The sequence below is a fragment of the Saimiri boliviensis genome, chromosome 4, assembly GCF_048565385.1.
Source record: "Saimiri boliviensis isolate mSaiBol1 chromosome 4, mSaiBol1.pri, whole genome shotgun sequence".
Taxonomy (NCBI): domain Eukaryota; kingdom Metazoa; phylum Chordata; class Mammalia; order Primates; family Cebidae; genus Saimiri; species Saimiri boliviensis.
In genome coordinates this window covers 128,284,292-128,311,710 of record NC_133452.1, presented here as the reverse complement: position 1 = coordinate 128,311,710, position 27,419 = coordinate 128,284,292, and the positions used below count along the sequence as shown (strand labels likewise).

At 34.8% G+C, this 27,419-nt stretch overlaps 1 protein-coding gene and 1 pseudogene across 1 annotated transcript in view; both read left to right on the top strand.

The window, feature by feature from the left end:
- Nucleotides 1-27,419, top strand: part of FAM83B (family with sequence similarity 83 member B) — a 96,147-nt gene that overhangs the window by 24,027 nt on the left and 44,701 nt on the right. The gene's annotated exons all lie outside the window — the stretch shown is intronic.
- On the top strand, nt 17,542-17,704 carry LOC120363532 (U2 spliceosomal RNA; annotated as a pseudogene).

Below are 27,419 nucleotides of genomic sequence, written 5' to 3'. Positions count from 1 at the left end.
CAAATATTTATATTGTCTTATACATCTCATAAATCATGTTTTAGAGCTCGGGTAAAACTGTAGAACTCTTTAATCAAGCAACAAAAGTTACTAAGAGTTTTCTGTCTGCTCAGCACCATGGTAGGCACTTTGGAGACTACAACAAAATTTCCCAAGCTCAATCTACAGTTTTAAAACGTATGGGCAAGGCCGACTGTGGTGGCACAAGCCTGTAATCCCAGCATTTTGGGAGGCTGAGGCAGGCAAATCAATTGAGGTCAGGAGTTTGAAACCACTTGGTCAACATGGCAAAACCCCATCTCTACAAAAACAACAACAGCAACAACAACAAAAAGTAAGCTGGATGTGGTGGTGGGCACCAGCAGTCCCAGCTACTCGGGAGGCTGAGACATGAGAATCGCTTGAATCCAGGAGGCGGAGGTTACAGTGAGCTGAGATCATGCCACTATATTCTAGCCTAAGTGACAGAGCGAGACCCTGTCTAAAAAAAAAAAAAAGTATGGGGAAAAAATTACAATTTTTAATTAGAAAGTGTGTATTTTTTAGTTATGACTATATGTTACAGAAATTTAGATCTAAAAAGGACCTTAGGAAGCATGCATGCATGACATTGCTTTCTTCTATGCCAATAAGACACAGAAATGCTTGCAAAAGTATGCTTTCATGAAGTACATAAATATAAGACCCTTGAATTCCTTAGTGACATGGCGGTTTATAAGACAGGCAAGTAAAAGTTAGCAGTCATGTAGGGAGACACAGTGTTCTGAAGCTAATGTCCAAGCTTTGCAGAAATATAGCAATTTTTTCCCTAACCCTTCTGAGTTCAAATAACCTATCTTTTTTAATTGTGGTAACTTCTTTCACGGTATTTTATTAAATAAAGTACTCATTCATTCCAGTTGTTAATAATTAGCTAGAGAATCAGGCGCACTCTAAGTGACCACACTTTTATTGAGTGTATTGAATGGTCATTCAGTTTTCTAAGTTGAACCATGAATATTTTTCTAAACACTATTATCCTGGGCTCTGTGAAAAAGTTATATAACTGCATTTTGTAAGGCAACATAAAAAATTTGAGGATATATATGTGTGAGTCTTTGTAATGGCAAAATAATAAATATCAAGTATTAATGTTTGCTAGTTTTGTTTGGGGACATGATATGCTTTTGAAGCACAATGTTAACAGAAAACTGAAAAAAATACATCAGTGAAGACTCAGATTCTTCTTGTGGTAACTTAGTAGTAATGCATTTATCAAACTGCATGATAGCTTTGATGGTAACTTAGTAGTAATGCATTTTGGTACTTATTGTTGTTATTATTATTGTGGTAACTTAGTAGTAATGCATTTATCAAACTGCATGATAGTTTCCTTTGGGGCATTGCATTGCTGTGACACAAAATGTTAAATCAGGAGATAATCATAAGTTTTTGGGCTAGCACTCACTGGGAACTGAACATTAGTCATGACTTTTTGATGTGTTTTTCTTTCTAATGTGGCAGCTGTGTATTTAATGAGCCTCTAAAAGTAATGTCTTCTACCTGGTCACTGTCTGTTGAGAACTCCCACTTGAATTAGCGAGCTGAAGAAAGTGAAGTCCATACTATAAAACAGTAATGTGATGTGTGCTTCTCTTTTATAATATCAATGTGGCATAAAAATACGAAATTGTGTCTTTTTTCTACTTATATGCATATATCTAAGCTGAATTCAAAGTAAGAGGATTATTTGATCTTGTAAACTGAATATATTGCCAATCAAATATAAATTACAACAGATGACTTAGCTTTTTGTGTGCATGTTTTTTGTTTTGTTTTGTTTTTTTGTTTTTCACACAGAGACAAGGTTTTCCTTTGTTATCCAGGCTGGTCTCAAACTCTTGGACTCAAGTGATCTTCCTGCCTCAGGCTCCCAAAATGCTGGGATTATAGGCATGAACTACCACACCCAGTTGTTATTTATTAAGATGTTGGGGAATGTGTTAGTTTCTACCCGGATGCAATAAATATTAAAGACAAATTGGCTGTCTTTGCATGGAACATGTATTTCTCAATTATTTTGGAAGGTTCTTCATATGTCCCCATATCTACTTAAAGATTTTTGAAGGATTAAATACTCTGGGAAAAAATGTTATTGACCCCATTTTAAAAAGTTAAGATTCAAATATTATGAAATAAAAGCTTGCCCCAGAACACATTGCTTTATAAAGAATAAATGTGGTTTTCATGACTATCATTAACTCAGCAGATGTCATGCTCTTATTATCTTTCAGAATCAATGGGAGCTTAATATTCATCAGGATAGGCTTTCTGTTTTTGAATTTTTTTTTCAGAGGATCAATTATCTTTATTGGTAACTCAGTGATTACCATGTAATTGCCATGGCATTCTAAAGGGATGATCTTTTTTCTCCATAAAGTGTTTGGATAATGTGTATTTTAATGGATAAAGTTTTTTTTTTTTTTTGTTTTTGTTTTTGTTTTTGTTTTGCTTCCAAGTATCTCAGAAGGAGTCTTTTGGTAATAAACATTGTAAAACTCTACAGAGATATGAAGCCAAACCAGTAGGGCTAGACACCAGCAAAACAGAACCCAGGAAAAGATCTCAGATAAGAATTTAACTGCATTTTCACTTTTCTGTGTTTGCAGTTGAGATAAGGTACTTAGGAAAATCATGCCATTTAATGAAAAAATCTGAAATTAATGAAAAGAATATAAAAGATGTCTGCTTAAAGGACCAAACATTTGAAGTCTCATTATAAACACCAAGTTAAGTTTCCAGTCTCTTGTGAAAGGAATTAAAAATGATTCTCAATCGCAACTGGTTTTACTGGAAAGAGCTGAAACATTTTTTGTTTTTGAATTTTAGTAATGTATATGCTCTCATTTCTAGCTTAAGTTATATAGTTAAATGACCTCTTGATCATTTTGCTTTTATAAGCAGAACGTGATCTTTATAGTATTACAAAAATCTATACTTTTTTACTTATTAATTTTGTTTTTGCTATTTGTCACTTAGAAGTTGTTTAGAGTTTTTGTTTGTTTTCTTTGCTTTGTATGTTGCTTATGTTTTTTGTTTGAGAATGATATCTTGTGCGCTAAAGGGACATGTTTTAATTTACTGGTTCTTTTTTTAAAACCCTTTCTATTTTTCACTTTGTGATTGACATAATTACATTTGGGTCAACTTTATAAAGTCTGATAGTGTCTAGCAAGACTTTTCCCAGGTAATTATGTGTCTGTCAAGCAGTGTTCCCAAGATGATATATGCACATATTCCTAATTACTGTGAACTCCTCCTGTGAAAACATCCCCTTTAATTACTTAAAAAAGTCATCTTTCATTAAAGCATTTTTTTTCCTGTCCGCTCAATGGTACGTGTTTACAAAGTTATGACTTCTGAGAGTCTTGAACATCTGAATGTTTAACCACAATGTTATTTGCATCTTTGTTTTCTAATTCTAGGCTAGCTTTTTAGGTGAGATGTGAATCTTAATCTTGTGAAATATGGAATCAAGACACATAAGCAAAAAAGTCTAGTGAGAAATAGGGCAGAGTAATTTCCGATGTGCTCTGTACCACATTACCTGAGTTCAGGGCTTGGTTCCTCATTGAGTCACTGTTCTTGGGTGTGTCTGTTATGGCCTTGGGAGGCATTAGTAATGTAGAGAGATATTAACCATCAGTTGGCCCTGCAGATGCAAAGAGGAAGATGAACAGGTGATGGGGAGTCTTCCTGGGAGTGAGCTGATATAAAAGTAGACTAGACTAGAGGCTTTGTCGCTAGGTCTCAGCTAGTATAGCATTAAACAAGTCATTGTACCTCCTCAAGTATCTTCATTTATTTAGGAAAAAATATAAAGCAAAAATGTTTTCATATTTAAAAAATCTGGTGTTTCTATCCAAATCTCTAACATTGCTTACCAATTTAAGATTATTTTTATATGTTATACTTCTTGTTCATGAATTAGTTCATGATAGAAATGATTTTTATTGTGTCATGATACTTTACTTTCATCTGCATCCCTTTGGAACCACGCCCTGCCCAGCTAAGTGATATTTATATGTTTATCTGTGCCTTCATTAGACTAGAATTATCTCTGTCCTGATGTTCCTAATTTTTGTTAAGAATTTCCTTTCTACCCTATCCCTGTCCCAGCTCTCACTGAATTTTGTCATTCTTTGAATTTGAGTCAAAATTGATTTCTTCCTGGAAATGTATTTTGCTTAGTTAAATTTAATGACATTACCATCCTGGAACATTAAGTTGAACATTTCTTCTGTGAATAAAATGCATTACTTGTTAATATATATTTATGTTTGAGTATGTGTGAGAGAGAGGGAATGAGAGGAGAAGGGGGGGAAAGAGAGGGAAGGTGGAAGAAAGGGAGAGTAACAGGGTCAGAAAGAGAGGAGAGGAGGGAGGGAGGAAGGGAGAGAGAAAAAGATCTGGTTAAAATTGCACTGACTTCATCATGCCAACTATTGCTGTGTCTGTATGGCAGTACTCTGTCTTTAACAAACTCTTGTTGCTATACAGAGAGACACACATTTCATAGCTATTTTATGTTTGTTGAAATAAAATATTAAAAAATTAGGAAAAGGCACATATGAAATTGTTATGTGAGATTTCCAACTTGGTTGCACATCAGAGTCGTCAGTATCTTAGGAATTTCAGATGTTTTACTCTGCAGTGTATTATTAGGTAAAGTCTAAGGATCATCAGTGACTTGTATTTTTAAGAAACCGTCTTTTAAAAATTGCCAACTTAGATAAGAATTTAGCTTTAAAAAGAAAAAAAATAAATACAGTTGCTTATAGGTGTCAGTAAGTTTACCAGAGACTTTGCTTTGCTAATACTAACCTATCCTCTGTTAATAGTTGGAAAGGAATAATTTAAAATGTAAGTTATTTAGGAGTGCTCTTTTTTCTTTTTCTTCTTCTTCTCTCTCTCTCTCTCTCTTTTTTTTGTGGAGACAGAGTTTTGCTCTTTTGCCTAGGCTGGAGTGAACTGGAGCAATCTCGGCTCACCGCAACCTCTGAACCCCAGCTTCAAGCAATTCTCCTGCCTCAACCTCCCAACTCGTTGGGATTATAGGCGCCATCACCATTTCCGGCTATTTTTTGTATTTTTAGTAGAAATAGAGCTTTATTGGCCAGGCTGGTCTCAAACTCCTGGCCTCACGTGACCCACCCACCTCGGCCTTCCAACTAGGATTACAGGCATGAGCCACTGCACCCAGCTGGAGTGCATAAAATTTATCCGATTAGGAGAAATGTTTTTGAGACTGTTTTCTTTACTCAGCTGTTACTCTTTAGTACTTTTAAATTCATTCTTTTTAAATATAAAATAAGCTGTGAGAAACAATTTTTGTAGAGACTGCACATGGTGTGTACAGTCTTTCTCTGAGCTTTGAGGTAGTCTTATTGACTGGTTCAACGTGTAGTTCTGTGTGTTTGGGGATCACTGAAGGAGAATTTTTTATTTTTTGTGATTGTTTATATTTACTCATTCTTTACTGTCTCTGGTTTAAAATAAAAACCACTCACTGAGTTACTTATTGAAATGTGTAATATTTTCTGATGATACACCTTTAGTAGTTTGTAAGAATGGCAAAGCTGATTGTCATCTTAAAACCTCACCTTGAAAAACTGAGATTTCTTAATGCCTAAACACCTAAATTCCAAAGGGGTAGAATTTAGCAGTTTTGCAAGCTCAAATGCCTTCAGGGCTAAGCCACAAAAAATAACTCTGCAAAGGAGAAAGGGCAGGTGGTATTCCAATGGGGAATGAGAGGAACATGCAAGAAGAGATGACTTGACCTGACTTAGGGCATTCTTTAGCATTTGTTACAGATGTGATGAGCTTAGGACCTTAGGTACAAATTTAGGCATCTTATCAAAAGTTAAGTTTCATGAAAATAAGGAGATGTTACTTTACTTGTCTGTCCTCTCAATGATATGTAAAAGATCATGAAGATTTGCTATGGGAGCCTTTTTGAGATGATGACGGCTGACTTTTTGACACACCAACATTTTGCATTTTAAGGATTCTGCCTGATCTCTTACAGTTGCCGCAGATCCATCATGGGGCATATATTTTTATGTCAATTGTTGATGTCTTTAGCTAGTCACTTTTCAAATTATCTTGAAAAAAAAATAGGGCGACTTTTATCCTAAGGACTGGAACTCACATCTGATTTTGAATAATGAATTTGTTACATAATTTAGTAGCAGTATCAGGTAATATCTATTGAGCACTTAAGTGTTAGACACTGTGCTAAGCACTTTACATGCATTGTCTTAAGTTGACCGTCATAGCAACCTTGTGAAATATGTTCTTTTATCATCCACTTTTTACTGAAGAAAAATACTGCTTTCATGTGGTAGGTTGGTCAGTGGTAGTGAAGCAGAATGAAACCAAAATAATCATGACTAGGCAGTGGTAGTGATTACATATTCTTAATCAGAGGTGTTTGAAGACCTGGTTGAGGGAGTCTAAGATTGAGATCAGTTGGGTGTAGATGTGGAAGTATTGGTTTCTAAATAAGCCAGGTATAAGGTATCATGTGGTTGTTATTAGAAGTCAGAAGTAACTCACCTGGAACTGACAAAAGTTCATGATTAGTAGATGAGGTGCTAGTACCTAGAATGCAGACCAGGCCAGGAGGCACTGAAAGAAGATATGTTTCTGAGTTCAAATGTAAGGTGAATTTGAAGCAGGAAGAAAAGGAGAATCCGGTAATGTATTTGTCCTTTGGCATCTGCTGTGTTCAGCTATGAGGAAAATCGGTAAGTGTTTGACCAACCTTACAGGTTAAAGGTATTGCAGGCCATTTGTTCATTTAGCAGTTATTTTTTATTGCCAATGATGTATCAGATACTGTTCTAAGTTCTGAAAATACATAGGAAAATAAAGTACCAAAGAGACCCTGCCTGCCCTTGAATGAAGTTTACCTACAAATGGGTATAATCAACTAATAAAGAGTGCTAACAGGAAGAAGCAAAACACAAATATGGTTCAGTAAAGGGAGTTGGGGGTAGTGATGGAAAGTAGTTTGCAATTTTAAATACAGTGCTCAGAGTAGGCCTTAACAAAGTAACATTTGAGCCAAGATTTGAGAAAAGAAGGAATAAGCATGCATATATTTGTGGGCAGAACACAGGAGACATAAGGGAAGCTTTAGGATAGAGACACAGATTCTTTGTTCTTGAGAAGAGCAGAGGCCAATTACCAGATCCAAGAGAGCAAAGAGGAGATGAGTAGAAGATGAATTCGAAAGGAAACATGGAGACTAGATCTTGGAGATCCTCACTGGCCATTTTAAGGAACTTAGCTCTGGTTTTTGTAAATTGGGAATCCACTGGAGAATTTTGAGCAGAAGAGAGACATGATCAATTTTAAACCTGCTGTATTTTAAAAGGATTCTTCTGGCTGCAGTATTTAAAATTGACTGTAGAGGACTAGGAATGAGCATATCAGATATTACTAAAATAATTCAAGTATGGGATGATGGTATCTTAGACGGTCAGATGGTGGCAGTAATGGCTAGTTTTTAGGTATATTTTGAAGGTAGTGAAACGTGGGATGTGAAATAGGTTGAAGAATACAAGATGACTTCAACATTTTTTGCCTGAGCAGTTGGAGTGATGGCATTGTCATTTGAAGCTGGTGTCAGAGGCCCCACAACTGGGATCAGGAAGCAGGCATAGACACTGAGTTACGGAGACTTAAGTTACCAGTACACCATAGCCTTTGGATGATTGATCTGTAACCCCAGCCGCTGACACTTGGCTACACATGTGTCTAAGTATCTCTAGATGAGGGTTCACGTTGGAACCCAAATAGTGACTGACTTGGAGAATACAGCTGACCCCCAGGACTTAATTAACTTGGATAAGATTCACATGCAAAGGAGTGGGTAAATAGAGAGTATGAGATAAGAACAAGACTGATTAAATGCTCTCCCAAGACCTAATAAAACAGGAGGTTATCTACCCCACTGAGAAGAAGCAGAACCTCCCAACACTTAGTTTTTACAAACAAACTTTACAGGCAGTTATTTCGCAATTCCCTTATGCAGGGTCAGGTGGGTGGAGACACTCAAGAAGAAACTGGGAAGGGGTCACGTAGGAGGTTGCTTTTTTTTAACAGGCCATTTGGGAGCATGATTTTGATAAGTAGGAGGTGAATGGTGGAGAGCCTGGGGTTTTCAGACAACAGGGGAGTGTGAGAGAAGTGGGTGGGAAAAAAGGAAGGCAGAGTTGTTGAGAGAGGCTGATTAAGGTCAAATGGTGAAGGTCCTTTGATCAAACTTTGTGGAAGTGAATAGTGAGAAGTCGTGAGATGTTTTTTAGTGATAGTGATGTTGTTAAACATGATTTTGGACACATTAATATTTTGTTTTGGTTAATTAACACATACAGAAGAATGTAAGGTTGTAACAGGCAGTGGAATAATAATCAGTAACAAGCTGATAATAAGTTGAAGCTGACTGAAGTTCAATAGCAAACAAAATGTCTTTTCGAAGGGAAAATATATCTTCAAATTCCGACTAGAATAGAATATAAATATAACTACTTAATTCTGTATCTTAAAGAAGGTGCTTTTTTGTTTGTTTAAAAGCTATTTTTAAGATGTCTTAATGATCTGATTTTGACCTAATACAAATTATTTCTGTCCCTAAAATTTTGAACTATCTACATACAGTTTAAGTCTACATATGCTTATTGAGGCCCAGCTATGTGTAAGGGGCTCTGTTAATTCGTACAGATGGGGGAAAAACCCACATCAAGTGATTTAGAATCTAATGTTTGAGGGATAGGGTAAAAGATTCATGGGAAATATATGGGTAAAATCATGCGTGTTTGTGGGTCTCCCCTGGTGATCTGTGTATTATATAGGGTCTGCGTTTGTTTCCACCTATTTACTCTTTAAGTATTAGAGGATTACAGAGACAGTTACTGAAATTTTAAAGTAGAAAAAAATATGACACAGACAAAATGCCTCCAAAATATTTATTAGCACATGTGTTTTACTAATGCAACATATATTCCTTACAGGCAATGTGGAAAAATTCAAGAAAGAGTTAAGAAAAGGCAATCATAATCTTCCAATAGAGATAATCACTGCTACTAAAGTTAGAAATTTTCTTATCTATTAAGTAGACAGAGAAATACATGTATACACAAATGTACATGTATGTATTTTAATATCTTATATAAATCCCTGAAATAGAAGATTCATATGTGATATACTTGAGATCATATATTGTATAATATTTTAAAAATTGCCTCCTGTCTTTTTTCACTTAGGATTTTTCTTACAATAAAATAATTGATTTCTTGTACTAAAATGCAATGGCATAGTAAAATAGGGAGTAGTGGGAGCTGCCTTTTCTCCCACAGAATTTAAAAACAGTAAGATTGACTAACAGGGCAGTCTGCTTTTTATTAGAGCATGTGCTGACAATTGTAAATAATATTAGTGATAATATACTCCTTCATTACTGCCACCTCCACCCATTTCTTGCTCATCTCTCTACCCCTTGGCATACCAGTGCTGATACGGTGAGAGTCTCATGGTAATATTCCTCCACAAATGAAGAAAGCCTCATGACTGTTTTTGTGTAATCATCGGTAAGAAAAATTGGTAACTACACATTTCTTTTTAAAAATGCAAACTTTCCTTTGGGCTATATTAATTTCATATTAATAATCACATTTTGGTTCTTGTTCTTCCTTGAACTCAAACACAGGCAATAAATAAACTTGAAAGGGAAAACATTATCATTTGGCTAAATATCAATCCAATATATGCTGCTGAAAAAAATCTATAATCATAAAAAAAACCTGAGTCATAGTAGTCATATTTCATCATGCTGAATTCTGGATCAGTTACTGAAAAAAAAACAAAAACAAAAACTGAGGTTTGTGATCATGTAGTCTTTTTACAGTTGGGCAGTGGGGGTTTTAGAAAGTCCAAAGTCACCCGTTTGGCAACCATAAGCACTGACAGCACTCAGGCATCTGGGCTTCTATTCTAAGATTATTGTATTATGTTGCTTCTCCAGCGGAAAGGAGAAATTTGTTAATGACACCCCAATAGCTAATGTTTAGTGCTATGTGCCAGGTAGTGTTTGAAGCACTTTATATATACTAATGCACTAAAACATTTATCTTCCCAACATTTGTCTAACATAGATACCTTTTTTGCCCTTTTTTAGAGGTGAGGAATAAAAACATTAAATAATGTTTTTTAGGCTTCAGAAGTAGAAAATGGCAGGTCTGGTATTTGAGCCTGAGTAGAGGGCTCAAGACAGAGCCTGCTTGAGCTTTTATCCATTATAGTATATTACTCTGATAGACCACTCCAGGCTGGTGCCATGCAAACCAACTGAACATTCACAACAACGCTTTTGTGCCAGTACTACTGCGTTTCATTCCTGGCTAATCTGCCAGATGGACTCTAACTCATAAGCATGGCATATACGATGAGGCTTTGTGCTTTATCTCCTGCCTCCTCAGTCACTTCCACTCCAGGGCTACTGGGGTCTGCGCGGGGCCTTCCATTGTAGAAGTACTCCTTCTTGCTTTTGTTCATGATTATTCACCTCCTTGGAGCCGCCTCTCCCAACTTTTTGCCTCCAATTCATCTCTTAAAGTCCATGTTAAATTATACTTGTTTGAGAAAACTTTGTTTGATTCTCTTACCAGACTTTAATTAGTCATCCTCTGTATTATTGTGACTTTATACTTGTTATTATTTTTTTTTTTTAATTTTTTTTTATTGTACTTTGGGCTCTGAGGTACATGTGCACATCCTGCATCCTGCACGTGGTTTGCTGTCTCTATCCTCCCCCCACCCCCCGCCACCACCATCACCTACATCAGGCATTTCTCCCAGAATTATCCCTCGCATCCTCCCCATCCACGACTGCCCCTCCCCTCCCCTCCCCTCCACCCCCCACAACCTAGCCCAGTGAGTGTTGTTCCTTTCCCTGTGCCCATGTGTTCTCATTGTTCATCACCCACCTATGAGTGAAAACATGTGTTTTCGTTTTTTGTTCTTGTTTGTGTCAGTTTGCAGAGAAAGATAGTTCCTAGATTCATCCATGTCTCCACAAAGGACACAAACTCATTGCTTTTTATGGTTGCATAGTATTCTATGGTGTATATGTGCCACATTTTCTTTGTCCAGTCTATCATTGATGGGCATTTGGGTTGGTTCCAGGTCTTCACATCACAGTGAACAGCATCACAGTGAACATATGTGTGCATGTGTCCTTATAACAGAACAATTTATAATCCTTTTGTATATACCCAGTAATGGGATTTTTGCGTCAAATGGAATTTCTATTTTTAGATCCTTGAGGAATGGCCACACTGTCTTTCGTAGTGGTTGAACTAATTTACACTCCCACCAACAGTGTAAAAGTGTTCCTTTTTCTCCCCATCCTCTCTAGCATCTGTTGTCTCCAGATTTTTTAATAATCGCCATTCTAACTGATGTGAGATGGTATCTCAGTGTGGTTTTGATGTGCATTTCTCTAATGACCAGTGATGATGAGCATTTTTTCATATGTTTGTTGGCCACATACATGTCTCCTTTTGAAAAGCGTCTGTTCATATCCTTTGCCCCCTTTTGAATGTGTTTTTTTTTTTTTTTTTTTTCTTCCTTGTAAATCTGCTTTAGTTCTTTGTAGATTCTGGATATTAGCCCTTTGTCAGATGGGTAGATTACAAAATTTTTTCCCATTCTGTTGGTTGCTGGTTCACTCTAATGATTGTTTCTTTTGCTGTGCAGAAGATCCCATTTGTTTATTTTGGGTTTTGTTGGCATTGCTTTTGGTGTTTTAGTCATGAAGTCCTTGCCTGTGCCTAAGTCCTGGATGGTGTTGCCTAGGTTTTCTTCTAGGGGTTTTTATGGTATTAGTTCTTATGGTTAAATCTTTAATCCATTTGGAGTTAATTTTTGTATAAGGTGTAAGGAAGGGGTCCAGTTTCAGCTTCCTGCATATGGCTAGCCAGTTTTCTCAACATCATTTATTAAACAGGGAATCCTTTCCCCATTGCTTGTTTTTGTCAGTTTTGTCAAAGATCAGATGGTCGTAGATGTGTGGTGTTGCCTCTGAGGCCTCTGTACTGTTCCATTGGTCTATATCTCTGTTTTGTTACCAGCACCATGCTGTTTTGATTACTGTAGCCTTGTAGTATAGTTTGAAGTCAGATAGTGTGATGCCTCTGGCTTTGTTTTTTTTGCCTAGGATTGTCTTGGCTGTGCAGGCTCTCTTTTGGTTCCATGTGAAGTTTAAAGTTGTTCTTTAAGATGAAATATGTTCTCCATTTTGTCATAGGATCTATGATTTTTTTTAAGCTAGGTTATTTTTCCTTTTAAATTTATTTGCAGTGATTTTTTATGCTGTATATGAATTTGCCAGACACATATGTTGCAAATATCTTGTATAGCACATAGCTTATTTGTTCACTCTGGTAATGCAGATAATGGGTGTGTGTGTGTGTGTGTGTGTGTGTGTATGTGTGTGTACATATATATATATATATATATATGTGTGTGTGTGTGTGTGTGTTTTGGATTAACAGACGTTCTTAATTTCAATGTGGCCCAATTTTTAATCTTTTTTTTTTTGAAGGTTAGCTATTTTTGTTTTTTATCAAAGAAGTACTTGCAGCTGGGTGCAGTGGTTCATGCCTGTGATCCCAGGAATTTGGGAGGCTGAGGCAGGCAGATCACTTGAGATCAGGAGTTTGAGACCACCATGGCCAGCATAGCAAAACCCTATCTCTACTAAAAATAAAAATAAAAAAATTAGCTGGGTGTGTGTGGTGCATGCCTGTAATCCCAGCTACTGAGGGTATGAGAATTGCTTGAACCTGAGGCACAGAGGTTGTAGTGAGCTGAGATCATGCCATTGCACTTCAGCCTGTGCAGGAGAGTGAGACTCCATCTCAAAAAAAAAAAAAAAAAAGAAATATTTGCCTTTTCCAAGATCAAGAAGATGTTTTCTTTGATTGCTTAATTGACCTCTAGAAGTTTTATTTTGTCTTTCATATGCTGTAAGGCCCGGGTCCATTTTTATTTCCATATTAATACGCAGTTACTGCTGTATCACTCTTGTTGTAACTCAAGTGACCACTTATATATGGGTGTATTTCTAGACTCTATTCTAATTTCATTGATTTATTTGTCATTTCTGTGCCAAAACCACAGTGTCTTGGTTATTACTGTAAGCTTCTGCATTTGGTGGTGTAAATCCTCCAGGATTGTTCTTTTTCAATATTGCCTTGGCTACTCTAAATCTTTTGCTTTTCTGTAGGAATTTTAGAATCATCTTGTCAACTTACCAAAAAAAAAGTAATGTTGGGTTTTTGATTGGGATTTCATCATATTTATAGAACAATTTGAGTAGAGTTGAACTTTACAATATTGACTTTTCTATTCCAGGAACAAGATCTGTTCCTCTATTTAGTTATGTTTAATTTCTTTCTGTACAATTTTGTTGTTTTCTGTGTATAGGACTCAGATATTATTTGTTTGATTTATTCCTAATTATTTGTTATTTTTGATCCTATTGGAAATATTTTTTAATTTTAATTTTTTTTCTTTTTTGCTTAGATAGAAATATACTTTTTGTATATTGACATTGGGTCTAGTGACTGGATTGATGTATTTATTAATTACAGTAGTTTATAGATTATTTTGGATTTTCTAGTTATATTATCTGTAAATAATGATAGTTTTCTTTTTCTCTTTTCCAACCCATATAACTTTTAAATCTTCTTATTGCCTTAGTATATTGGGTAGGTGTTCCATTGCTATGTTTAATATATTGTTGAATGTAAATAATACTTGCTGTAATTGTTTTTTTTAAAAGAAACTATCATATAGAGGAAGTTCTAGTGCTGAAGAGTTTTTATCATGAGTTGTTGGTCATATGATTCTCCTCCTTTATTCTGGTAATATGTTAAGCTACATTAATTGATTTTTTTTTAGAAATATATCACCAATACAATCTTGGAATTCATTTGAATTGATTGTGATATTTATATTAAGCTAGATTATATTTGCTGTTATTTTATTTATTCATTTTGTGTTTATGTTCAGAAGAAATACTGGCTTGTAGTTTTCATTTCTTACCATTGTCCTTGTCAGTTTTTAGTGTCAAGGTTACGCTGCCCTCATAACGATGTTTTTGTGTTTTTTGTTTTCCCAGTTCTCTGGAAGTGTTTGTGTAAGAGTTTAACCTTGAATATTAGGAAAAATTTGCCAATGAAGTTATTTGTGCTTAAAGTCTTTTTTATGAGTCTAATTTTAATTTTGGGTTTAATTTCTTCAGTAGGTCTAAGGCTATTCAGATTTTCTATTTTTTTCTTGTATGTTTTGTTTTTACTGTTTTTAAGTTATGTTTTTTTCATAGGAATTGTCTAGTTTACCTAAGTGTTTTTATGGATTGGCATAAAATTATTTATAATATCTCATTGTATTAATAACTGTTGGATTTGTGATGACTTTATCTTTCCATCCTTCATATTGGAGGTTTTTTTTTTTTCATGACTAGTTTCTTGATTTTCTTTTTCAGATTTAGTTTGTTGATTTTTTTATATACTGATTTCTGATCTCACTATTCCCTTTTTTTTTTTCCCCTATTGAAAGTCCTCTTATTTTTCCAGGATTCTTGAATACTTGGACTATTAATTTTCAGTGTTTTAGTTTGTAATATGTGAATTGGAAAATAATTTTTCTTTAAAATAGCTTTAGGTTTATTTTTTGAGTTTTAATATTTATATTTGCCCTATTATTTTACTTAAGCTATCTTATAGTTTCAATTTTAATTGATCCTTTGGTTGCTGGATTATTCAGAAGTGTTTGTTAAATTTCCAAATAGTTTTGAATTTTTTTTTTTTTGTTGATGAATTTTATTTGAATTATACTGTGATCAGATAATTTACTCTGTATGACTTGTGTACTTTGACAATATTTTAAGTGTGTTTTATGCTTCAGCCTGTGTTGCATTTCGGTAAATGTTTCATGAGAATTTGAAAAACACAATTAGCCATTGAACAACATGAGTTTGAACTTCATGGGTCCATTTATATATAGATTTTATTTAACAAATACAGTAGTTTTTTTTTTTTTAAGTGTTCTGCATCAACAACCAAATGCAAATCAAAAATATAGTATTCTTGCCATTTGAAACTTGCATCTGTGCAGGGCTGACGTTTCCTAACGCTGGTTCTACAGGATTGACTGCAGGACTTGACGATGCACAGAGTTTGGAACATACAGAGGTCCTGGAACAAATCCCCTGTGTAGTCTGAGGGATGACTGTATTGTGTATTCAGTAGCTGTTAGGTGTTAGGTGAAGTCTTCTGTTCATTAAATTTTATTCTTGTATAGTCCTCCTTACTTTCACTTTGGACTTTTTTGTTTGTTTCATTGCTTGTTTTATCAATGATTATGGACCTGGTTATTACTAATTGTAATTATTTTAAAAGGAATATTTTGAGACTCTTCTAGGTACATAGAAATTTCTCTTGTTTTGAAACAGTTATCTTTATCTCCTAAAAAAACTTCTTTATAATTTATTTAATTTGAAATTACATTACTATTTTAAAAATTAGTATTTTATATATGTGTATATATAAAAAGTGTATACATATTTTGTATGTGTCTATGTGCACACACACATACACTATGCATTGTATGATATATATTTTCATCCATATATGTTCAATTTTTCTCTGTGTAATTATGATATGTTCCTTATAAACAGTGTATAGTTATGTTTAAAAAAATTAACCACCTTTTGTCCTTTAATTGGTATAATTAATGTATAACATGTAATTACTAATTTCTTTTACTCACCTCATCTGTTTTTTTCTGAACTTTTTTGTTGGATCATTCAAATAGGTTTTATTATTTAGTTTCCTTATTTATGAGCTTGTTTGTTCTGTGTTATTTATATAGTAATTTGCATTCTTGACATTTAGTATTAGAATTTAGTATTAGTACAATCTAGACAGTACAAGGACCTTTGAAAGCTTTAATTCTACTAATGCTTCTCTTACATCTTGGTCATTATTGCCATGAATTTGATGTATGTTTTATTTCCAAGATATTTTTATTATTGTTTTAAGTTATCAATATTCTTTTAGTTATATATACATATTCATTCTATCCAATGCTGTTCATTTCATATTTATTAAGATTCTGTTATTTGGGATAATTTTCCTTCCTCCTGAAGAATTCCCATTCGGATTGATTTTGGTACCAGTCTGTTGGCAGTTAGTCCTTTTGCAATTTTTAAAAAATGTGTTTATTTCTCTTTCCTTTTTCCAGATAATGTATACATGGTGTGGAATAAAAGTTATTGTCATTATTATTGTTAATTAGCACTTCAGTGACCTTGGGTTATTTTATCTTTTGGCTATCAGAGTTTCAGTTGTAAAGTCATCTGACTTTTATTGTTGCTGATGTAAGGTATATTTTTTTCTCTTTCTACTTTTAAGGATTTCTTTTTGTCATTCATTTTTAATAGCTTTACATTATGTAACTAGGAGAACACTTAAAAATTTTTTTTTCTCCTTGACATAATAGAGCTTCTTAAATCTGTGTCTCAAGGTTTTACTACTGTTTTGGAAATATATTAGGTAGTGTCTCTTCAAATATAACTTCTACCTTCTTCTGTTTCTTCTTCAAGGAATTCTAATTACAGTTCTGGCGTACATTGTTTTTTGTTTGTTTGTTTAATCATGTTCCATCTATCTCATATTCGTTTTTGTGTTTTTTATAATTTTCTCTCTCTGTACTTCATTTTGTATATTTTCTACGTAACTATCTTTCAGTCACTAATCTTCTCTGCAATTGAGTCTAATTAACTATTAAACCCATCTGTTGAGTATTAATTTTGGTATTAGTATTTTTCAGTCCTGTAATTCTCGTTAGTCTATATAATTCAGTTCTCGGTTGAAATTTTCCTTCTTGGCATCTGTTGTCTTGAATGCTTCGATAATAGTTATGTCAGAGTCTGTTTCTGATAACACCAATATCTGGATCACCTGTAAGCCTATTTCTTTTGTCTGTTTTTATTTTCTTATTTTAAGCATTTCCAACATTTTAATGGTTGGAAACCATGCTGCATTTCTTTTCCTGTGTCTTATTATCCCAACATTTCTTTAGGCAGTGCACATAATGAAACATGATTTTAACCATGAAATGTTGTCTATTTAAGCTACTTATGATAAATACCTGTGTTTAAAATAATGCTACTGTGGGGTATTGGTTCAAAGACCCCCACACCCCTCCCCCTACCAACCTGGGATATCAAAATCCATGAATGTTCAAGGCCCTTATATAAAATGCTATGATACTTGCATGCAACTTACATACATTTTCCTGAATACTTTAAATCACCTCTAGATTGTTTATAATACTGAGTACGATGTAAGTGCTGTATAAATATCGTTAGACTACATTTCCAAAATTTATATCTTTTAAATTTTTTCGATCAAATATTTTCTGATCGATTCTCGGCCTTTTGGCTAAGATCAAGTGTAGTATCTGTTCTTATCAAATATTTTCTGGAATCAGGATCACAGATACAGAGGGCTGATTGTATATGCATACATATGAGGATGTATGTGTAGACTTTTCATTTTCTTCATAAACGTAGAGAATGATCTCTCCAAGTTGTTGATAATACACTTCCAAGTGTTTAACTCTATTGGAAACATGATAGAGTTTACTCTTGGCCAAGCCTTAAAAAATTAATTATGGGTGTGTATTTTAAAAATGGGATTAAAAATATCCTACAGACATACATAATTTAGTAGTAAAGTTTTTCATACCTATACATTTTATATTTTAACTGTTGATGTTAAACTTGTTTTAAATGCATATGTATAGTCACGATATATTCAAAACATGGAAAGAATAGCCATAAATAAAACCAAATACAAGAATTTTATTGCATCATATTCTTTACAGCTATTCTAGAAAATAATTATGTTATAGATCACATAGGTTTGAAAAATGTAATGTACAAACTCTTTTGAGTATAAGTTCATTTAATCTGATTTTAAAAACCATTTGGCACATTGAAATAATAAATGTTTTATATAACCAAGTACATCAACCTTTTTTAAAGTTACATTTTCATAATTTATTTCAATTCTCAGCAACCCAAGTTGAAAACCTGTGCAGCTAATTGCCAAAATAAAAGATTGCCTTGTCAGCTGCTGCTTTCTATTTTCGCAAAACTAGACCAATTCTCATTCAATCAACAGTTTTTTAGGATTTATTTACATAGTTTCACAGTTGCAAAATTCCTGGACCTCAGAGTTATAGATTTCCCAAAGTTTAGTTTGATGTTAATTTGTATGTCCATTTTGTTTTATTGTTTAAGGGTGAGATCAAAGAAATTAAGAGTCCAAAGAATTATTTTAACATAATAGTACAGGAAATGTGACCCAAAGAATGCGCTCATCAGTTACACATGTGAGATATCTCAACTTCAGAAGCAGAAAAAGTCCATTCCCTGCTCTCCCCACATCTTCCCCCACCACTTGCCACCATCATAGAAGAATTCTATAGATTGCCATAACCTGTGTATTACTGCACTCAATTTATGTCATCAGTGAGAAGAAACAGTGATAAGATCAGTTTAAAAAATTTACACATTTTGGGAGGCTGAGGTGGGTGGGTCACCTCAGGAAATGGAAACCATCCTGGCCAACATGGTGAAACCCCATCTCTACTAAAAAACACAAAAATTAGCTGGGTATGGTGGCACATGCCTGTAATCCCAGCTACTGAGGAGGCTGAGGCAGGACAATTGCTTGAACCTGGGAGTCAGAGGTTGCAGTGAGCTGAGATCGTGCCACTGCACTCCAGCCTGAAAGCAGACTGAGGCTCTGTCTCAAAAAAAAAAAAAAAAGAAAAGAAAAGAAAAAAGAAAAAGAAATGTACACATTTGTCCTGTACATTAACATTTTAAACCGGACTGAACCTTTTTAGTCTCCTTTCCTCAATGAATCCTTGCTGTTTAACAGGGGACATTCAGGGTGAATTTTAAATTTCCCATCTTTCTACCCTCAAAAGCCTAATTTCAGCTACCTTTTCTTCTAATTTGTTTTCTTCAGAGAAAAAAAAAATAATAATAAAGTTGTGATCTTGAACCTCCTGTGATTCTATTTACTTTTTATACATTTAATTTGTATTTATGGTTGCTTCTCTGTGTTTCATCATGACAGTCCTCTAGAGTGAGTTGCTTGTCTCCCTACTGCTATTGTTTCAGGTTATTATTCCTTTTTCCTACTTTTCAACCATTATACATTTTTAAGGAGTAGTTTCCATCAAGGGCTCCGCTTCCTTACTTCTCTTTGCTCCCAGCCCTGCAGTCTGAATTTTGCTTCCCTTCCTCTCCTAGCCTGTGTCTCATAGGCTACTGTCATCCACATGCAACCTTGTAATATCTTTTAGTCTCTTCCACTCCTCTGTAAGTAGTTGGCCTTTGATTCTCTTACCATTGGTTTCTATGATATTTCTCTCTCTGTTCTTTTCCTGTCTCTTCAACTATTGTTTCTTGATTTTCTTTGCCCTTTCCATCTGTTGAAAGTGAATGTTTTAAAGACTTTTAGCCTTGGGTCTGTTCCCTGTGTTTTATTTCTTACCGCTGCTTTCCACCTTCATACTTCGGCACCTGTGCTGTTTACAACCTGGTGTGGCCTGTCTTCTGCACAGTAGCCTGTGGGATTCTAGCTGATGCTCCAGCATCTTTACCTGTGGCCCCCTGGCCTATCAAATGCAGCATATCCAAAATAGTAGCTGAAAGTTTGGGAAACTCACTAAACTTTTCCTTATCCTTTCTCTCTGCTAAAGGCATCATCACATTCTTAGATGCCAAGACTGCCATGCCTTGAATCACATATTCATTCCTTTCTCATTGTATACCTTCACTTTTGTCATCAGGCACTGAGCTTTCTTTCTTTCTTTCCTTTCCTTCCTTTCTCTATCTTTTTTTTTTTTTTTTTTTTTTTTTTTTTGAGATGAGTTCTCATTATGTTGCCCAGGCTGGTCTAGAACTCCTGAACTCAAGTGATCCTCCTGCCTCAGCTTCTCAAAGTGCTGAGATTTTAGGCATGAGACAGCACGCCTGGCCACAGGCACCGGGTCTTGGAAATTGCCATGTCTACCTCCTCCTAATGTTTTCCATTGCTACCATCCATGTTCTGCCCTCTACATTTCATAATTAATTACAACAGTCCCCTTAACTTACCTTGCTGAAGAATGTTTCTGCTTTCTCTAATATTCTTAAAGCCACTGGCCTGAATGATCACTGATCATGTCATTCTTTCTGAATATAAGTCTCTCTATCTTTGCACTCTCCAAGTGCCACTGAAGCCCTCACTTCATCCAACAGCCTGCCTATCTAGATTTAACATACTACTTTTTTTTTCTGCCTCTGAATCTTTTTTTTTTTAACTTTTATTTTAAGCTTAGGGGTACATGTGCAGGTTTGTTATTTAGGTAAAATCATGTCGCAGAGGTTCGTTGTACAAATCATTTCATCACCCAAGTGTTAAGCCTAGTATTCATTAGTTATTTTTTCTGATCCCCTGTCTCTTCCTACCCTCCACCTTCTCCAATAGTCCCCAGTGTGTGTTGTTCCCCTCCCTGTGTCCATGTGTTCTCATCATTTAGCTCCCACTTGTAAGTGAGAGCATGTGGTATTTGATTTTCTGTTCCTGTGTTAGTTTGCTGAAGATAATGGCCTCTTTCTCTATCCATGTCCCTGCAAAGGACATGATCTCTTTCTTTTTATGGCTGCCTCTGAATCTTTCCTTTCCTTTTCTCTTTGAAAAATGCTCTTCTCCATCTCCTCCTATTAATATTATGTATATATGTGTGTATATATATATACCCACATATATGTATTTGAACACCAAATTTAAATGTTACATGTGATAATTTTAAAATATGTTTACAACACTTCAGCAATCCTCCCTCCAAAAGATGGAGCCAATTGCCTTCCTCTTAAGTATGGATGGGGCTTAGTGACTCCCTTCTAATGAGTAGAACATAGCAGAGGTAATGGCATGAATCATGGGTTATAAAGGTATCATGATTCCACCTTGCTCTCTTTTGGATTACCCACTCTTTGGGAAGCCAGCTGTTGTGTCATGAGGTGTTTCAGGAGCTGAGGCCTCCCACCAACAGCTGTGTGAATGAACCATCTTGGAAACAGATACTCTTTCTCAGCCAACTTTAGATGACTGCAGTCTTGATCTTTAAGAGTCTGTGAGTTGGCACCACCCAGGCAAGCTCCTCTCAGTTTCCTCACCCACATAAACTGAGCGATAAGAAGTGTTTGTTATTGTGAGCCACTAAATTTTGGGAGTAATTTGTTATGCAGCAACAGATAATAAATACAGTGTATATTCTAGGAGATCTGATCTCTACTAATAAGATAATATTTCTCCTGAGAACATTTTATTTATGCCATCAACCTGTTCCTTGTAACAGTCTATTCATATTGTGGTTGTTTGTTAACACATTTTATAATTTTGTGTATTAGGGCAAATTTTCCCAAGTCTATACTGTTTAATAACACATGTAAGTACATAAAAGCTCAAAATATGAAGCAAAGTTCTGACACCTGTTTAGTATCTTAATACTTCATATTTTGGGAGATTTCTAGATATAGTTGTTTATAATCACAAGATGGTTCTTAAAAGACATCCTCATCTTAAGTTTCACATTTCTGATTATGCCATATGTTTAACATACATGAGCCAATTAATTTTGATTCTACTACAGTAAGTTACATGTAAAGCCAGTGTTTAAATCCAAATTCAAATACATGAATATATATCTATGTGTGTACAGGTAGATAAACAAACGTGTTTGTGTGTGTGTGTATATAATAGAGGGAAATGATTCTTTTTTACAAGAACCTTATTAAGTTTAGTGTCAAGGAGTTTCCTTTGATAATATTTATATGCAGAGAAATATAAAAGGAACCTCCAATGAGTAATTTATAGTACACAAATATATATATATGCGAAGTCTGAATATTTATTACTATAGCCATTCTACTTCTGTTTAGTTTGGAAATGATTTGACATTCTAATCACTTGAAGTGCTATAAGTGATAAAAGATCATTCATTTTTTTTAGCACTTTATTTTAACCCAAGTCAGTCAGTTTTATTATGGTCAAAGATCAACACTCTTCATTATTCTGTGAAGTAAACTGTGTTCCTTTCCATTTGGTCCTTTGTATTTTTCTGTAGAAGCTTAATTTAAGGATGAGGGGGAAGAGTTCTTTCAGAGCTTATATTTATGTGTGTCTTTTGTGCTTTCATCACATAAATGCTGTATATAGGTAGCCAGTGACCTTCAGGGATTATAGCGTCCATTGATTTAAGTGGTTCTTGCAAGTGTTCTGTGTCTGAATTCAGGAAGCAGTGAATCCGGCAAGAATTAGAAACTTAAATCCTAGGAACTGTTTTTTTTTTTTTTTTTTCCTGACAGAATTTGATAACATGCTACATTGGTCTATTTGGATTCTGATGAATCTCTTGGTTTTGTTTAGGATGATAGTCTCATAGGTAATTTCGGGAAGTATGTGCTTTCTGTAACTTAACATATTTGTATGATGTCTGCTAAAAAATGCACACTCATGCCATACAAAATGTACAAATATAATCTAGTTTATGCAGGTGTCTTGTACTTGAGAGAACATAGTTGAAGAGATTTTAATTAAGAATTTGTGTCATCTTAGGGAACCTAAGAAATAGAACTCCGCAGGGGTTTGACCTCAACCATCTGGTGTTTAACAAATTTTGATTTTTACTGGAATAGAATACAAAGCTTGCTACTTAAGTTTTTTTGTTTAGTTGATGATATATTGAAAAGGGTAACATGCCCTTAGAATTTAGGATTTAAATACAAAATGGTTTCTTTGGATAGAAAACTGTTAGAAAGAAGCAGGGACAAATCTGATGTGGTTTTTGAAAAGACACTGTGAGGCAGGTTAGGGCGGTGGTCAAGAGGGCAAACTTGGGATCCAGACTGCCTGGCTTTGAATTTCAGCTCTACCACGCAGCTTTTACAAGGTCTTATGCATGATGCTGTCCGTGCCTCAAAGAGTTTTTCACTTGATCTTTGAAATCATTGTGGGTAAAGTATTATTTTCCCGTTGTTCACATAGAGACTGAGATTTCAAGAGGTTAAGCAGTTCGACCAAGGTCAGCAGCTGAATCCAAGACTGACACCTGAGTCTCTGACTGCAAAGCCTAGGTCTTAACTCATGTATTACCAGGGGTGTTAAAAGTACTATATTGTGTAGATTCTGTAACTCAGGAGGCATGTAGGAAAACAGCATCTAAAACCTGCATCAGTGAGAAAAACATTACAAAGATATATTGAAGAAATGATTACTGTTGAGTGTGAAGAGAATGAATTTGGTTTACCTAGAAAAGCCATGGTCTTGAAAAGGTCTTGAATAGATTCAATAGCATTTCAAGGTCTCCACAGCCTTTATTATTTTAACCTTGCATAAAATTCTATTATACTTCCTTGGGACTTGTACATTTATTTTCATAAGACATAAAGTGTCTTTTTCATTTTGGGTAGATGTACCAAATTGGTGCTTCTGACTTTTACTACTTTTTAAATTTTTTTTTTTTTTTTTGAGACGGAGTTTAGCTCTTGCTACCCAGGCTGGAATGCAATGGCGCGATCTTGGCTCACCGCAACCTCCGCCTCCTGGGTTCAGGCAATTCTCCTGCCTCAGCCTCCTGAGTAGCTGGGATTACAGGCACACGCCACCATGCCCAGCTAATTTTTAGTATTTTTAGTAGAGACGGGGTTTCACCATGTTGACCAGGATGGCCTTGATCTCCTGACCTCGTGATCCACTCACCTCGGCCTCCCAAAGTGCTGGGATTACAGGCTTGAGCCACCGCGCCCGGCCCTTTTAAAACTTTTAAAGCAGTATCTTTTAAGCAATATTACTCGTACAAGGAATATCTATTAAAACACAGTTATTGCATCAGAGTTTTAACATACATTTATATATCAAGCATCTTATATTCTGAAACTGAATATGTGAAGTTGACATTCATAGTTTTTATTTTGTATGTAGTGTATATGTTGTATATAATGGTTGTTTTCATTGAGAGGGGCTTCAACTGAATTAGGGAAAAATGGATTCTGAAACCCGTAACCAGTAACATGCTATAGGTTTTAAAAAAACAAAAACAAAAACAAAAAACAAGCATTGATAAAATAATTTATTAGTTGATTATAACAAAGGAATAATCTTAACATAATCTACCCTTCTGGATTTGACAACCCTGTAGCATCCATCTAGAATGATGAAAAAAAAAAAAAAAAGAAAAAAAAGTACAACAAGAAACAAATTATCCACTGAGCAGCCAAAACAGACATGCCAAACAAAAGCTTGCTGGTAGAAGAGGCCTCCGGGTTCTACCTCAGAGCTCATTTACCCTTGTTTTACAGATAATTCAAATAAGTTCCCTGATCTTCACTCCAAACCCAGATCAGATTACAGGTATGAAACTGGAACACAACAGTCCAGTCCACACTGACAAGAGAAGGGAGTGTTAGCTTGACATCTAAGAGGAAAACAAGCAAGAGGAATACTGTTAAGAAGCATACGAAAGAATACCATAAACACAGCAGCATAAAGCAAAAGAATATGGCAACTGCCACTCTCAATATCCTTTAAAATTGTCAATGTCTCAGAGTATTTTTAAATAACACTAAATTAAAATTATGTTATGTATACTATTTCTGAGAATTCAGGAAAGTATCTTCTATATTTAACAATATTTTCCTTTTAAAGTTGACAGAATGAAAACAATAAAAATAATTTGGTACTTAAAGAAGTCACATTTCTAAAACTGTCAGGAAAACTTTAGCCACAGTCTTTGAAAGGAAGTTGTTTAACAAAAATCAATTATATTTGTTGAAAATTAAGCATAATTGAATATTATCGTTAAGTCTAGATTATTAGAGGTCATACTGGAAGAGTAAGAATGTACAATACTATGAAAATATATTTGACACCATCCTGTTAGTATTTAGCTAGAATTTGTCTCTGTATTGCCTTCCCTGGAGTTCACTTTTTATCATTACTGTTAATATCATTGTAACTGCCAAATTTCTTCCCTTGTCCTCTCTCTGAGACCCTTTACACTTTTTTATATCCTCAGGTAGATATGCCAGTTTGTGCTTCTGACTTATTTTACTTTTTAAACTTTTGTTTAGAAACTGTTTGTCCCCAGTAAACCTGAGGACAGCTTTACCAACTAATACTGCTGTTACACACGGGTTTGGAAGTAACCATGTTGTGATCTAAAATTAAAAAGACAACAGAAAGCATCTGGACAGTGGGGAAATCACGTATGGGAAACAGTCATGGGTATGATGATTAATCTAAAACAATATTTATAATCTCCTTGCTGATAATGAAAGTCTTGATTGCATTGTTAGGTATTCTCAGTAGTTTGTTACAAATAGGAAAGCCTTAAATCAGGTGCAAATTTCTGACATTTACTTGTATATCATTTTATTCTCTATAAATAGAAGATAGGATATAAGGCTCTAAATTTATTTTTTAGAACTTTTGACAGAAATCCTAATAACAGTTTCCATCTGAAAACTGCAGATGTCTAGAGAAAAGCAAAACAACATACAAATCTGACTGTTAAATTAGCTGTCAGAGTCTGGTCTAAATGTTTAATCTTTTATTGGGTAGAGCTATATTCTGGAATTTCTTAGTCTCTTCTTTTCTGAACTGGTAAGATAATGATTTAGTAAAAAAGAAATGTTAACACAAAGATGTCTAGAAGAAAAAGAATGAAACAACTCACATGCCAGTTTACCATCAGTAATGCTTTTGGCAAGCACATAGGGATTAGATAAGTGTAAAACAGAGATATTGCCTAAACTACTTATTTTCTAATCAGCAACCTTAATATTTAAGGAAATTTGATGTTATAATTACAACATAATCCAGAAAAACAATTATTTGGGGCAGAGAAAAGACCTTAATAAGTAAGAGACATATCTGAATTATTATACATGTTTAAACTAGATTTATCAGACAATTGAAAGATTATGTTATGTATACTTTTTGGTTGTATGTAACTAATACATTTATTTTTTCTCACTCTATTCAGTAGGTCTTTCTTCAGGTGGCTAATGATATATTCTTCCTCCCCTTTTGGGTGTTAGCTTAAATAGGCTTTCTAAGGATACAATATAGATTTCTCTATATTTCTTTTAGAATTAATGCTTGAGAGAAACAAGGGATGCCTGACATACTTGAACCTTCCCGTTGCTATTTTCTGATGTTCTTCTCCATCCAACCTGTCTCTAGCTCAGAAAGAAATTCCCTGCGAACCCTGCAGCAGTGAAAGAATATCAGGATTTCCTGGGAGACTTATTGCTAGCTCTGTTCAAGTGTGAATCAGGGTTGGTCTCACCCACTCTACGTTGTTTGCGGGCTCAGAAATGAAGATGGCTGGTCTTTGTGGGTCATTTGTTACTTGCTAAGAAATGGGACAAAGACCACAGAAAGTGAAATGCCACCCATCATTGCTAATTCATGACTCTTGTCTTCTGGACATCTCTATCTGAGTGTTGCATAGACCCCAAACTAGGTACTTACTTCCCCAACTGAACTCCTTATTGCTACTCCACTTCCAGATTGGTTATTACCATTTATCTTTTCTGACTAGGATAATGGTATTACCATGTAACCACCCATTCAGCATGGTAACATTGAAGTTATTTTTTAATTCTTTCCTCTTTCCCATACCTTTCTCTAATCCCATCCAAATTTTTGTCAAGACCTGTTAATTCTGTGACCAACATCTGTCAAATCGGTTCTGTGTTCTCTATTTGCATTGCCGCCTGCTGTACTTTACAGTTGCATGATCGTTTGCCTGGACTGTTTTAGGAACCTTTTTACTTGGAGGTGGTCTCTTGCAGTGTTCCTTTTGACCTCTTCTGTAAGGTTTAAAGTGTCTTTTCTATTAATCATTTCCTGAACTTTCTAAGTTAGTTCATTATGGTCTTCAATGTGCCCCCATGCACGTTTTCTGTAGCACTTAATCATACAGTGACTTAGATCTTTGTTTATGCCTTTTGCTCCAACTAGACGTTGAGGTACTTGAGATAGGAACCTTCCTTATCCATTTAAAATTTTGTAGCTCATAGTAAATACCCAGCATATTTCTTAAATAAAAATGAGAAATAGAAAAAATGAGTTTTAATTTGTCATGAAATCTAGAGGTAGTCATATAAATTAAGTAGAAATTGAAAAGGCTCTATTATTTTTGAAGAATGTTACATATAACTGGTAAAT